This window comes from Xiphophorus couchianus, chromosome 7 (assembly GCF_001444195.1).
Source record: "Xiphophorus couchianus chromosome 7, X_couchianus-1.0, whole genome shotgun sequence".
NCBI lineage: Eukaryota > Metazoa > Chordata > Actinopteri > Cyprinodontiformes > Poeciliidae > Xiphophorus > Xiphophorus couchianus.
The window spans coordinates 36,174,421-36,189,853 of NC_040234.1; the positions used below are offsets into that span (position 1 = coordinate 36,174,421).

The window sequence follows — 15,433 nt, forward strand, 5'->3', positions numbered from 1 at the left end:
TAAAGCTATAAGCTAACAACTATCTAGGCTACGTTTTACTAATGCTAAAAGCTACCTATGCTAACAGCCACCTAAAGTAACAGCTACTAAAACTAAAAGCTACCCAAGTTAACAACTATGTAAATAAAAAGCTTCTATCCCAAAAGGTTAGTAAATATAACAACCACTAAAGCTAAAACCTAACAGCTTGCATCCACCTTTGCTAAGAATTGATTAGCTACTACTCAAGCTAAAAGCTATTCTACCCAAGAACTACGTAAGCTTAACGGCTGACATCTAAAGCTAAAGGCTATTTAAGCTAGCCACTCAATCCTCTGTGAGCTAACCACAGACCTGGTGGCTGCAGTGGCTTCCTGGTTGTGAGTGATTAAAAGTGGAACAGTTGTTAACTCAACCACGACATCCATGTTGTAGTTGATAAAGTTGCTTAAGATTTTTTTTTTCCTTCTTCTGGAAGCAAACATGACGTGCGTAGAAAGAACGATTGGAAAACATTTTCTGATTCTAAGAAGAATTGCTCTCATTTTCCCACAACAAATTCCAGGCAAATCTGAAGAAAAGTAGCTTTGGAAAAGAAAAGAATGGCTTTGGAACAGATTTCAGCCTCTTTGGGAGTTCCTCTGTTTTACTAAGGGCTTAGTGCTTTCACAGCTTCAGCTTGGGCCTATTCGTGTTGTCAGCTTTGACAAATTACACTCAGGATTTTTCCAATGTCAAATATCACCCTACAGCTAACTGGCATGTCCGGAATCCCTCAGTGGACACACACACCTCTCGCTCTTTTGTTCTCCATTGCGCCACCAAATCAAGCAGAAAAATGTATTACTGTCCAGAAGAAATATTAGACAAAGCTCTTTGGCAGACGTAACGTCCACCGTTTTCAGTTCTTGTTATGTCTGCAGCTAAAGGACGGGGTAGTTCTCCTCCTCCATGCAGGGGTTGAGGGTTCCTCCAGCTGTGCTGCTGCGTTTCAGGCCTCGCTGCACTGAACGTCCATCCAGTAAAGCTACAGACCAAACTTTATTCCCATAAAGCTTCTCCAGAGAGACAGAGCGAAAACTATTTCCACCGCACAGCCTCATGCAGGCAACTCTACTTCTGGCACAAATCATGCGTCATGTGGGATTGTAGAGGTTTTTGCTTCTGCTGATCATCATACTGAAACCTCATGATTGGTTTCTAAAGCTGGTATAAATGCGGGTGGTTTTACCTCAGGTGATATCTGCTTGGCTGATGAATGTTAGTGGGCTTTTATCTGACTTTACGCAATAAAATAAAAACAACTCAGCCTGCACCGATTAGCTTAATGACCACAGGGGAACAGGTCCAATTATATATGAAACCTTTCAACGTTTTCTGAGTAGTCCACATATATATCAGTTTTTATGGCCCCTCTAATTATCCCATGGTGGTATTTTTCAAGCATATACTATTTTCGTATTGCTATAAATTGCTAAGACAACAAGCTTAAATTTGTCTTTTTCAAAACAAAAACCAACTGACCACCAGTTTTTCTGCTTCCTTCGTTCCTTGCAGCTTCTTTTTTCATGAAATGTAAACAGAGAGGGAGTGGCGTCAGATTTCTCACGATCCATTTTTCCTAGCGCTAGGCTAACACTAGCATTTGTTTTGGTCGTTTTTACCCAGAATCCCCTGCACTCTAGTCCACTTCCTGCCACTTCCGGCGTTCACATATTCAAACCGCACCAGAGTTTACTTCAACCGAACCGGTACCGAGGTTTGTAGGTGGATCAGAGGTCGATTACACATTAATGCCTCCCGAAACGGACCGGACTAAAGCGGTTCGTTTTGGACTACAGCGAACTGAACGGGGCTCGTGTGAATCCGCCCTCAGTTAAACATCTGCGTGCTACCGAATTAAAATTTTATTGTGACTAGTTCGTGCTCCTCTGAAGATAAACTCACTGTGACTCTTTTTCCTCCAACACCATTTTGGGTGCAACCCGTTTTTGGAAAGATGCCTCGTTTCTTCCCGGGACATTGGCAACACTCATCGGACATTAGAGGGAATATTCCCACAGATCACCGGAGAGCGAACATGTGTGTGAATGACGTTAGTTTGTTTGAAATCTGTGCCAGGACAGATTTCAAACAAAGTTCCTCACAGGATACGATCCCACCGCCTCCTGATGGTGACTCAAGTTTGTTTTGGAGAGAAAACCCACAACCGCAGATCGAAGATGAAGAATACAAAACCATTTAATAGTTGTTCTTTGGTAAGGTCAAGTATTTGTTGCCTTGCCTTAAGAAACCGTTCATTGAAACTTTAACCTTAAACTTTACACTAACTGCCAGAATAGTAGTCAGTTTTTGTTTTCTCTTTTCCAGAAGATATTTTTGAATTTAAAATCATCTGAAACACATTTAGTGAAATGACTGATGGCTTAAGAAATTTGTTTTTACAGCCTTTAGGCTCATTTTCAAAATTAGATATGAAACCAGTTGAAGCGTTCATTTCACCAGTATCTTTCTTTAACTTCACATGTATGTTTTAAATGATCAGCCTGTCAAATGTGTTCAATCTGCGTGGAGACTTTGGTCTTCTTTTAGCAGCACTGTCTTGTTTTAATCATTGAATTACATGGAAGGAAAAGAAGGCAGATGTCCAGAGAATAATTAGGGAACTTTGGTTGAACTTTACCTCAACAGGACTAAATATTTGAAGTTTTTCTCTGGTTCAGCTGCAGAGCAGAACATTTGATAATATCCCTAGGAGCTCAGTGGAAAGCGGAGGGCGGGCGGTGGCTCCGTTTCCTGCTCTTCCGCTGCTCACCGACATCCTCTCCCACCGTGAGGTCAGCAGCCTGTCAGACGGTTGCATCGCTTCACATCAGCCACAACATGAACACCTCAGCGCTGTGCGTGGACTGCGCCTTGATGAGATGATGGCTTTTATCAGCTGAAGAAATCCTGCACGGTATAATGGCATACGTTCTGCATGTGAAGTAGGCCGACAGAGTGATTCAGGCTGATTGTGAGGTTTTTCCCATAATAAGGTATGAAGTGTTTCCAACTGAGCTTTGACTGTCCCAGTTATTTAGGCTGGACCTACCTGGTAGTCTCGGTTTGGTTGGGGACCAAAACTGCAACATTTGTTACAATTTTCTGTGTAGCAAAGTGTTACGTCCACCAGGGGTAACATTAAAGGAGACCACACAAGGATTTTCTGATTAAATGAAAATTAAATTTATTAAATTATACTAAAGAAATTAAGCCTTTAAAGGGAATTACCTGAAATGAGAAACCAAAATAAATTAATGCAAAACCCATAACCAACCAGAAATAAGCAAATGCAAAACAAACCTAACAAAACTCAACCATAAGATACAGATCAGACCAAATGGGTTCTGAGGAGGGAGAGAGGAAAAGCCTCCTGTCTGCTGCAGCATGTCGACCAGGCATGCTGCAGCAGACAGGAGCTTTTAAAGCAGCAGAGCACCAATCAGGGAAAAACATCACACCTGCAGAAGGCCTGGATCCAGAACCTGCAAGGAAAAAGGGCAGAGACCCACTGCAGCCGTAACAAAAGTAACTGTTACTTAACAATTACTGCTAGTATTAGCCTTATTTGCAGTTAGCTGAAACTGTTGTTGGTGACCCCATGTTCTTGTTAGGTTGAGAAGGCATCAAAACCCTGAAGAAGACGGGAATCGAACCCGACAGGGTTCGATTCCCGTCTTCTAACCTCAGGATGTCAGTCTCTGCTCCTCAAATATTCCTAACTCTCTCACACTTTTTCTCTATAATGTAGTTTTATCTGTTCTTAATAAATATTGTATTTATTCTGTTGCGGGACTTTAAGTTTAGTATGTCAGTTTAGTTTCTTTTTTCTCAGTGTGAATTCTTAGTGAATTAAGCCAAATTGGTTTATTGCAGGCATTAAAAGTGGTCACCTTAAATAAGTGTACCCAAGCAACTATAAACTCTTCTTTAAAGTGGGAACAAAAATAATCCACCTCCATAATGAGGACTCAGAGGTCTGATCTTCTGCCAGAAGAAAGTTCACTCCCAGCTCGTGTTTATTCGTTTCTGCGCTGAAATGAAACCAGTTTTACTCTCGGCGTCAAACATTCGGTGTGTTTATCAGTAAACTTTGGCAGTAATTGGTGTTTGTCTGCTGGTTGTCCATGGGAACCTAGAGGGCAGATTCAGGTCAAACCTGAATGAATTTCTTCCTCGTTAATTTCACTGATGGCTGCACCATCCTGGTCAACTAATATGTTGTTAGCAGAGTAGCTGTCTCACAATGTGGAAAAATAAATGTTCCAAACCTTTAATAGTAATCAATGTTTTGTTTTGGTTAATGAAACTTCCTTTTGGTCCTTAAGAGTTCTGACTTTATGTTGTGTGCAAATTATTTATGTTTATTTGATTCTCTAATATTTTACCTAAAGCTGCCTCTGGGCCCTCTATGGGTTGAACAGTGGTACTGCAGTTGAATTTTTCTTTTGGTCCCAACAGTCCAGTTCAGTTGATGACGACGTAACTCGTCACGCAGCGTTTCAAAGTGTCAGCAGTCTGAACGGCCGCCTCACATTTATGTGACTGAACTGAAACATGCATCATAGTTCTGCACCAGCAGAAGCCAAGCATGTAAAACTTTCTTATCTTTCGCGTCTTAGGATCTTGTGATGATACTGTCTGTTCCCATCGGCCAACAACTTTAAAATCCATCCATGCCTACGTTAACAGCGCTTCATCCTTGGCTTTGAGGTCATAAACAGTTCACACAGAAGTCTAGCATAAAGGACCATGCAAGAAAATCTGAATTCAGCAAAACATCAGCATAGTGCATCGAGACCTGCTGTGTGAAGGCAGCCTTAAATTAACAGAGTCGAGTTCAGGAGTGCAGCAGCCGCATCCCTCTGATTCGTTCTCACTCTGATTTCTCGTCACAGATTCCTTCATTTCCTGCAATTTTTGGCCATGGCATCAATGGATGATCCATTTTTACCTTTTAGCTTAAAAACACTGATGAATGTGATATGTGAGGTTATTAAGCTTATTCTATGTTTTCTAATCTCTTTTGTAAGACGTGATGTGGAAAAATGACAATAAGCTCACACCTGCTAGTTGTATTGCTACATGTTTATTCTAAGTTCTGTATTTTCCCACCAAGTTAAAGTTGTTTGGGTTTCATGCACCGTTGTTTTTCCAGCTGCATGGGAACCAGCCTGATTCCCAGGCTTTGGATCTTTTATCCCTTTGTACAAAACTCATGTGTTTCTCTGCCTGGCAGCTTTTCATGCAGACCTGCTTCATTACTGATTGTCCTACAAGCTTCTCTGTATTGTGCTCAATATATGAATAAACCTGATTGAGTGATTTCACCTGAACGGTGATTGGAAATGGGTTTTTTCCACGACAGATGCTACTCAAAACTCGAGTCCTTGCCGTCCACAAGGTGGTGCCAACTCGGAACATTTTAAGCTCAGACTGCAAAAATGACGTTTCCTCATCAAAGTGAAAAACACCCGAGTATGTAAGAGTTTCCTGAGAAAAGCAAACAACACATAGAAAGTTAAAGATGTTCTTTAATAAACATCCACCTGGTGCTGCTTTAATGTTCTGGGAAATCTTCCATTATCTGCCTCCATCTCTCTTTGTGTCAGTCTTGGTTTTATCTGCTTCCCCTAAAGGAGAAAACGCACGTTCCTCCTGCTGCTACTTGGTGGGTTTAGGTTGGTACGGTTGCATTTTTAGCCCGTGACTCACTGCTTTTATGAAACGGTGATGTCATCGCTGAATGCCGCTATCTGATTCAGAGCGTTCTCTCTGCAGCCGTTCCCCGGCTTCCCTCTGCTGCAGCTGCAGCCTGCGTGCTCCAGCCCCAGATGGTCTGGTTTAGGTGGCATGCTGCGGGACGGAGCGACTGCAGAGGCGCGGCAGACAGCAGGGATTGCCTCACAGAGAAAACACGTTTTCTTTCCAGAAGCTGGGTCAAAGTTCATCTCATGGGCCATGCACGAGTTCCTTAGCAGCAGCTGTGTTTACGTGATGCAGGAGCTTTTATCTCGCCCGTATGTTTCGGAGCAAAGCTGACGGCCGGATCGGTTTGAGCGCCGCCTGGGACGACGGTGATGGGAATCACCGCTGATTTATCGTCTCCCCGCTGCTGCTGCTCAAAACTCCTGTGCTGTGAAAACCCAGAGGAGCCGCAGGTTCAGCTGCTGGATGATGATGCGTCAGTGGGATCAATGGGATCAGTGGGATCAATGGGATCAGTGGGATCAATGGGATCAGTGGCATCAATGGGATCAGTGGGATCAATGGGATCAGTGGCATCAATGGGATCAGTGGGATCAATGGGATTTGCATTAAACGCTGCAGTGAGGGATGTGATGACACTGTTCATGCTCTTAAAATATACCCAAACAGTACCAATTAAAAAATTTATAAAACTTAATTATAAATATAACAAATTTAAAAATAAAATTCAAAATATTATGATCAAATTAGAAATAAAGACATTAAAAATACATATATATATATTTAAAAAGTTTACTTCAAAATGTAATAAAGTTAAAAATAATTTATTAAAGGAATTAAAGCACAACTTACATAAAAATACATTTGAAAAAAGAATTTAGTAATAATTGGCTTGAAAGTTAAAGTAGAGACTTTAAAAACGTTTGATATTTCCTTGAATTTTCATCATGATTTCTGTTAGCAGCTCTTTTTACTGGTTTATTTAACGTGGATTCCTGATTATTCTGGCCAATGAAAACCAGTTTTGTGTTTCTCAGGATTTTAAAAAGTCACATCAGAACAATAAATGTCACCGGAGCCAGATCGGTGGGCACTGGATGCCTTTATTAACCTTTTGACTAAATTAAGAGCAGATTTTGAATTTCTTCTTGATAAATTCCATTTGCTTTGAAAAATCTTAATTGTACATTAATGTTTGTTGTTTCCATTTGGACGCTGATGCTTTCAGACCTTTATAGACGATGATCACATTGTTTGCATACTAGGTGCATCCTGTACCCTGTACTCCTGCAGACGTGCACAGCTCTCAGTCATGCTCTGTTTCTGGCAGGAAATGTTTGCACAATGAAGAATGTTAGGCATGAAAAGACCCGAACATATGGAGGAAGTACTTCAGAACCCTCCCTGTTCCTCTTACAGAACCTCAGGGTCCGCTGGTGACTGTCATGTTGTTTTCACCCACTAGAAATGAAAGTTATGCAAACAGCTGAATGTTCAGTGCAGACTGAGCAGCGTTCATGTCCAAAGGAATATTAATATAGAACAGCTGGACTCGGCTCAGGTTGCTGCGCTGCTGCTGGTTCTGTTCGTAACCTTTCAGGACAGAAGGTTACGAAGAAGATCCGTTTTGGTGTCATCTCTACTTTTGCAGATGATGCGATTCTTTCACTGATGAAAATCAATAACAAATTTAGTTTTATGATTGTTACCACAGTAAACAATAATGTTGTTTTGATACCATGTTCCAGAAATATAACGCTAGCAGCATAACAAAACATTCTCAAAATCTATAAACTTTATACTCTAGTGAATATTTACCACTGGAAGACATTTAAAATATCCAGAATAAACAAAACAACAAATAAAATGAATTATAGGTCTGTAAACAAAAACAAAAGACTTTTATCATCCAGTTTTTGGTAGAAAGTGAGGAACGGTAAAACATCCAAATGGAGTTTGTTTTAATTTGTCATGCAATTAATTGATTTACTGCGAATCATGAAAGGCCTAATCAGAACCTCTGAGTCCAAGTTGACTTGGAATGGGAGCTTTACTGGTGAGACGATGATGTCACTGGGTTTAATCATCCAATCATCAAACATTTCTAATGAGAATCAATGCGTTCAGATCCGGTCCGGGGTCTTGAGCCAGGAAATGGTGCCGGGCCTCCTTCGGGTTGGGAAGAGGTTCTGCCCCAAGTGGAGGAGTTGAAATATCTCGGGATCTTTGTTTGGAAATGAGGGGAAAATGGAGCGGGCGATTGAAAGACGGGTTGGTGTGGGAACAGAACCGGTCTGCCATGGTGAAGAGGGAGCTGAACCAAAAGGCAAAACTCTCAACGGTCATGACCGAAAGAACAAGATCACGGATCCACAGGGTGTCTGGGCTCTCCCATACCGGCGCCGAAACCAAGGAATTTACTGGGGCATTAAAGTCCTTTTAACTACGCTGGGAGATTTTTAAAATATAATTATTCAGAGTAGTTTAGATGTTAATGGATTAGATTGGACTTTAGAGAGTCTGAACTAAAGCAAACAGAACGACAGCCTATTAATCTGCTCATGTCTGCATTAACTTTCACTCAAAGAAGCTTTAATTTTATCACTCAGGTCTTCGATTGATGTGCAGAAAGTTGATTTTTTTTTACCATCTGGATTACAGGAACCGGATCAACATCTATTCTGTTTCTGTGCCGCAATGAACCACCTGAGGAAAAAGTGTGGGAAGTTGAGTCTTAATTTAGATGTCCATCGAAACGATGAGCCAAAATCTGACTAAAACCATTTCGTCCGGTCGTAAATTCAGTCTATTTACAGATGTTAAGTTTCCAATTATTCACCCTGTGGGAATCAAGAGTTTGTGCTTTGGCCTTGAAGTACCTACCAAATGTGTTTTTAGTTACTTTTTAGGACCTCTGGGATCGTCCTTTCCCACGGACTGAGATTCTCAGTTGCAGGGTTTTCTTATCAAGCTGCAGCTGTTTGAGCGAAAAACAGTTTTCGTCATTTTAGTGTCAGGAAGCAGAGCTTCTTCTTCTGAACTTATTAAATGTGGACGTCTTGATGATTTCTCTTGCTGTGGTTGGACCTGTTTCTTTGAATCGGCGAGGTAAACGGGAGGCCTCCGCTGATTTAACGTCCTTAATAAAATATCATTTCAGATCTTTATGGATGTAGTTGAGAGAAGAGGTGGGGGATGTTCAGAGTGGAAACCACACCCGGGCCAGATGTTGACAGACCATACGTCCCGTCTGCAGCGCGGGCGTGGCGCTCCTCTTCCAGCCTATTGATCAGTTGTGTTTTCCCAGACTCCATTCATGGAGAAATTGGAAGCAGCTGCTCCGTCTGACTCCTCTGCAGAGATGTTTGCATGAGGCGTGTTCTGGGAGTCGGTGTGAATGTCTCAACCATGCTACCTTGGAAACTTTGAGCAGATGTTTGGAGTTCTGATCCGATCCCATGGCTGACTCCGGAGCAGAGACGGGCGAATGCGAAACCGAACTCTGAAGCGAACTCCTACAAACCCTGGTCTCGGTTCGGTTGAACTCCGATGCGGTTCAAACGGATGTCAATGTCAACCGGATCAAAGCAAGAAGTGAACTATAGCACAAGGAATTCTGGGTAAATACAACCAAAAGAAACGAGCTAGCTTAGCGCTAGCGGGAGACGTGGCTAGTGATCTGTAGCCAAAGACTAAAGGGAAATCCTTCAACTGCTAAAGTCTGACACCACTCCGTTTCTGTTTAAATTTTGTTGCTCTCAGCAGGTTTTCTTGTTGTTTTGTTCTTGGTGCAGCGCCCCCACAGGCGAGGAGGGTAACAGGTTGCTTAAAGGATTTGGTTAGTTGCATAGTTTTCCCCAGAAAACCTGCAGAGCCTGGTGGGGGCGCTGTGACAGTCCTCCAGAGGCCCCCCATATTTTTGTTGGATTTTAAAAAATTTTTTATTACAAAAATTCAGAGTTGCAAGAGCAGGCATTTTAATTTGTAAATAATGGCGTGTGAGACCACCGTGCAGGAACAGCACATGTCAACTGCTAACCTAGCTTAATATGTCTTTACTGCTACTGGTGTAGAAAAGCAATATTTTTACTAAACAAATGATGCTTAGCCTGTTGGGGCTTTGGACGACCCGCCAGGCTTGTAATGCGCTGGGAAAACAATGTTTCCCTCAGTGAGAAACAGAATCACAGCAGCTGGAAATGGAACAAATGTGGCAGTTTACCAAACTAGCAGGTGTGAAAATGCCCTAAATTTCTGCTCTTTTTAGCATCTTGTGAATTTTTAGTAAACAGAAAAATGCTTAAAAAGTTATGACTGGAGTTGATTTGTTTACCTTCAAGCCTCCTAATGAAGCAGAAATGATTTAATATTAAACTGTTTGGCTGATCTCAGACCAGAGCCGGACTTCCTGCCACCTCTGAACCAATTCTTCCGTCTCAGGAAACCCCAAACATCACGTTTTCAAATACGTGGCTTCGGCCTCCTTAAACAAAGTCGGGTTCCTCTAAATCTTGCTGCGTCGTCAACAAATCAACTGAGACTTTATGTGTAAAACTGCAGAATGCATTTATGGAAAATTATATTTGTACCTACTTTAGTTCTGAACATAACTGGTAACATGTGAGAAAAACCAGTCAATGTTTCAGAAATTTCATTTCATTTTTAAATAGTTTCTGACGACACAAAGCTGTGTTTTTGCATTGTTTTAATTTTAGATTTATTTTACAAATATTTTTCATATATTTTACAAGAATTATATATCTTTTATTCTCTGTAAAACTGCAAAACACATCTGGAGAATTTACAATTTTAAAATAATTTGTTGTAAACTATACATTTTGGTATTGTTTTAATAACGTTGTATTTATTTTTAAATAAGTTTTATTCTAAACAGATATGTATTTTTGCATTATGTGAATTTAAAATATATTTTAAAACAATTTTAATGCATTTTTTATTACATTGTAGTGTTACTTTAAATAAAATTTTTTTTATTTGATCATAAAATGTGTATAACTATGCGTTTTACTGTATTTCCATTCATTTATTTAAAAAAACATTTTTTATTTGCATTGTTTTGTTGATGAAAATCCCTGAATATTTGTGGAATCAGGTTTGAAGAGGATGAAACTGAACTCTTGTCGGGACTCTGTGAATCTTTCGTGCCTTTCTGACCCTCAGCCTGCAGCCAGAAGCAGAGCGTTTGTCCAGAACGACCCCATCCTTCATCACCGCGTCTCCAACCATCGCCTGCCTCAGCAGAGCCCAGATTCGTGTTTATTCCTTGCTGAGAGCTTGGGAGTGATCGCTTGTATCCTTGCGTGCTGGATTCTCTGCGGCTTTTTCAGCGAGAACAGTCAGAGATGCCAAGTTTAAATCTTGCCAAGTAGAGGAGTCATAAATTACCATCCATGCGACGCTCAAGCACTTCCTTGCAGATTTCCATCCCGATACTTAGTGGTTTTATTGCTTATCTGTCTCTTCCCTTTGGCAAACATTTTCCCAATAATATTTACAACTGTGACGCTCTGACGTGGGCTTCTCTTCCTCCGTCCTTTTTGTAAAAGTGCTGTTTAGGTTAGGAGCGACACCGACTCGTGGGCGAACGGCGACGTCGCACCAGTCTCCCAAACAGCTTTAATCGAGTGCAGCCTTAGTTTTGAGAGGGACACAAATTCTGTTTTGCAAACCTTTCAGTTCTGCAGTAAAAACATTGAACAGTTATCCAGCAGCGCTAATGGAAGCAGAGGACTGGTTAGCGGACCTGTCTGAGGTACGGAAACGGTTAAACAGTCCATCTCAAACTGGCGGTCTGCGGGAGCTACTGCATGTGAATGTCTGTTTATCTGCCATGATGTCAGCTAACAGAGCAACGCTACAGTTAGCTTATAAAAGATTCTGTTTATAATATTGGCTTGTTGGCTTAAGATCAGATCACTGAGAAGAAAATGGTGGAAACTTGTTTTTGAACATTATTACAATAGATCTGAATGCAATGCGGCTGTAACAGAGCATTGAGCAGCACTGCGCCCCACGCTCACTAACTGCATCCTAACGACCAAAATAAAATTATTTACATTGGGCTGAAAGATGTTTGTTGTTGCCAAGGCAACTCAAGTCTGTTTCTTTCTTACAAATGACCCTAAAACGTTATTAATGCACACAAAGAACTGTTTTGATTTCCATGTGTTTTCCGTCATTGGAGAGCTTAGAGTTCATACTGTCAGAATCTGTAAACAACTCAAACCACCTCAGTAGACTTGTTCATGCTTTTATTATGGCCAGTCACATTTATAAAAAAGTACCATCCTTCACATTAAGAGCAACAAAGACAATGAGTTAAGAGACTGATATTTTCATTTCAGGTTCCACATATTTAGATGTTGTTACTTCAGTGACCTGTGAGCGTTTGGGGAAAATGATTCTCAGCCTGAAAACGTTTCAGAAACTCTGATTTAGAGGTAAAACTAGACCAGGTCCAGGAACAAGGTGAGGTCAAAGTCTGAAGAAACTGGGAGCTCAAGTTATCTCCAATAATTGTAATAAGTGCATAATTGGAGAGTAAAAGGAGAAAGAAGTAGAATAATCCTGTAGCAGCATAACTTCAGTTTGGGCTGCGTTCACACTGCAGTCTTTCTTTTTTGGTCATTCTGAAATCTGAAATCTGATCTTCTCATGATAGTCTGAGCAAAACAGATCAGATTTTTAGAAATGCGACCCAAACCAGTTGGACATGTGGCTCTAAATGTGACCTGAGTCTGAACGGCCGACCTGAACGTCACCAACACTCGACAAACATCAACATCCTGCGTCCGCCAAGAGAAACAACAACATGGCGGACAGCAGTGAGACAACATCTTCAGATTCAAGAGACATGCTCCACCATTAGCATCCGTGCTTACTTCCACTGAGCATGCTCAGTACATATGACATCACTGCACATACGGGAAAACAGAACCAAAACCAGAACCTGGCTCAGTACCAGCGGCCGCCTGGAGGTTTGAGAAGACGAAGCAGAACTGAACCAGCAGAACTTTCTATGTTAAAGAAGTAAATAGCAGGAGAGGCGTTTCCTGGTGAGCGTGGCGCCGTGTTTGACCCGGATCAATCAGAAGAAGAAGAGTTGAGGGGAACCATGACTTCACAGAGAGGTTCCTCCAAACTCTGCCTGGGAATCAAAGTGGGATGAAAAAGTCCAAAGGTCCAGTTTGAGTTTGGTGGTGCTGTTGGTTTTCCAGTCGACTCAATGATCAAATTTTAGTTTTCAGTTCTGAAAAAGAAACCAAACCGGGTCACCATGTTCTTTATCTTCTCTGGGTTTTTCTCCAGAGGACAAACTTTGTCTTCCCGCCATCTTGGTGCTTCACAGCCGGGATTTTCTCACAGGGATTCGTGTGAAAACTGGTGGAAAATGTGAGGCGAGGAGGAAAGAGCTGTGCTGAACATCAGAGGGTGTTCACCGCCCTGACGGACGTATCCTTGGTTCTGCTTTAAACACCAGCGGTTCAGAAGTTTAATACATTGTTTTAAAAATCGTTTTCCTTTCATCTCATGAAAGATGGCTTCGGTGTCCCAATTAGGGGCCGTGTTTTGATAAGGTGTGGCTGCAGCAGCGTTCTTGCTTCCAGCTTATCCTTTTTCCAGTGATTCCATGTTTCCAGAATAAAGCAGCAGCCGTCCACCTCACACTAAACTTTAAGATGTGGTCTGTTGGGATTTTACTCTACAGACTCCTTTACCTTCACACGCCTTTAAAAAGCACAGGCCCTTTGATCCTGGGCTTAATTACCACCCTGTATATATATATGTATATATAAATATATATATTACTGCAAACGGGGGGCGGTGGAAGCAGGCAGGAGGCCTGGGAAGCCCTGCAGAGTCCACAGCCAACCTGACGGATCAGAGGAGCTTCCTGTTGGGTGGAGGGAATATTTTTAACAAACCTTCACTTTTGAAAATAAACAGAAAATAAAGGAGAATATGAAGACTGGCAGACTGGGCCAAACCAGAATCATCACGTTGGTTCTTAAAGGGATCCTAGATTCGTTTTAACAGACTTTATTTGAGAAACATTAAAATGCTAAAAATACTGTTGAATGTTTAGTGTTTATACATGTTATGTTACACGTTATGCAGTGTTGCTAACGCTTCAATGTATTCTGAGTAAATGGCGTATGCTAGGTGCTAAAGTGTTAGCTATCTCTCTCCAGCCAGAACACTAATTTTTGTGCAGTAATGTTTTGAGCTTTTGGTTTGAACCTGAGTGCATCAAAATAGAAGAAAATGTAGAAATGATGAGGGGAAATGAAGATGAGGAGGACTTAATGGAGGAAGAGGAAAGAGTCGAGTTTCTACGTCGAGCTATTTACTGTTAGCATTAGGATCAAAACGTTTTCTTTATCAGAGAAATCACTTCGAATCTTTTATTATCTGCCAATTTGTTTTGAAGTTGCTTTAGCTTCTGCTAATAGAGTTAGCTTCTGCTAATAGTGTAAGCTGTAGCTAATGGCATTAGCTTCTGCAAAGGTGTTAGCTTCTGCTATTGGTGTTATTGCTAGTTAATTGTGTTATCTCTAATTAGTGGCATTAGCTCCTACAAGTGGCGTTGGTTCCTGTTAAAAGTGCTATTGCTAGCTAATCATAATGGCTCCTGCTGATGGCATTAGCTCTAGCTAATGGTGTTAGCTCTTACCAATGCGTTAGTTCACTAACGCCAGCAAAAGTTGTTAGCTCTAGCAAATTGTGCTAGCTCATGAAAATTGCTTCTGCAAAAGCTGCTGTGCTAAATGTTTTCAAAGTTAGCAAATCTGCTAAATAGCTAAACTTAACATTAGCTCTATTAGCGGAAGGTTCCATAAAACACCAGCAGGAAGGCGTTTGGGGAAATTCAGCAAACCGTTTCCAGTTTGCATCTGCTGGTGCAGCTGCTGCTCTGAACCAAAATACCGAATAAATCCGTAAACATTCCTGATCCAGAGTCCAGAAGGACGGCTGGACGTGCAAACAGCAGCGCAAGACGAGGCGTGGCGGATATCAGGGAGTCCCTCACAGGTTCTTAATCAACTGTTCTTCAGTAAAAGTCCTGAGTTTTAAAAACTGTTTCCAGACACTTTATTAATGCTGCAGTAAAACTGATGGATGGTCGCCGTTTAAAAGTGTCACATTCCTCTCCGTCAAGGTTTTAAACCAACTAATATCTGAATTTACCAAGAACTTCTGGGTCGTCCAGCAGATTTTAACGAGCACAACTGAGCAGCGTGTTAGCTGCTGGTGGATGATGGGAGGGAGGTTCTGCTGTTTTCATCTAATCACTTCAAGTAATAAAGACCTCATCCTCCGCAGAACGCAAATAAATCCAAACTGAGCATTCATTAGTAGAGATTGAACAGTTGCTGCGTTTATTTGTTTCTGAATTCATCCAGAAATATAAATGCAGGGAAAACTAAGTGAAAAGTTGGCAAAAGCTCTAAACAGAAAATTGAGATAAATGTTTTTGGAGTTAGCAAAAACGGGTTAGTAGTTTATGGTTAAAGTAGTTTAAAAGGTTTCTAAGGAAACTCAGCCTCAAGTCATTGACTTCCAGCATTCACTAATTAATAAAAACTTTATTTAATCTTAAATGTTTTTCAGAGTTTTTAAAATTGTATCAGAATATTAACACAAATGTTTCAGTGATTTTCAACGCAAAATAATTCAGATA

General features: G+C 41.1%; 1 long non-coding RNA gene across 2 annotated transcripts in view; it reads left to right on the forward strand.

The window, feature by feature from the left end:
• The window catches only part of LOC114148912 (uncharacterized), a 99,568-nt gene extending 84,459 nt beyond the window's left edge, over nucleotides 1-15,109 (forward strand). Inside the window, exons 3-4 of one of the 2 annotated variants that reach the window (XR_003596381.1) lie at nucleotides 13,060-13,203; nucleotides 14,717-15,109. This is a non-coding gene — a long non-coding RNA (uncharacterized LOC114148912). Of the gene's footprint in view, nucleotides 1-13,059; nucleotides 13,204-13,288; nucleotides 13,424-14,716 lie in introns of those variants that run through there. The other variant, XR_003596380.1, reaches the window with a different exon arrangement.
• The last annotated feature ends 324 nt before the right edge of the window (nucleotides 15,110-15,433 follow it).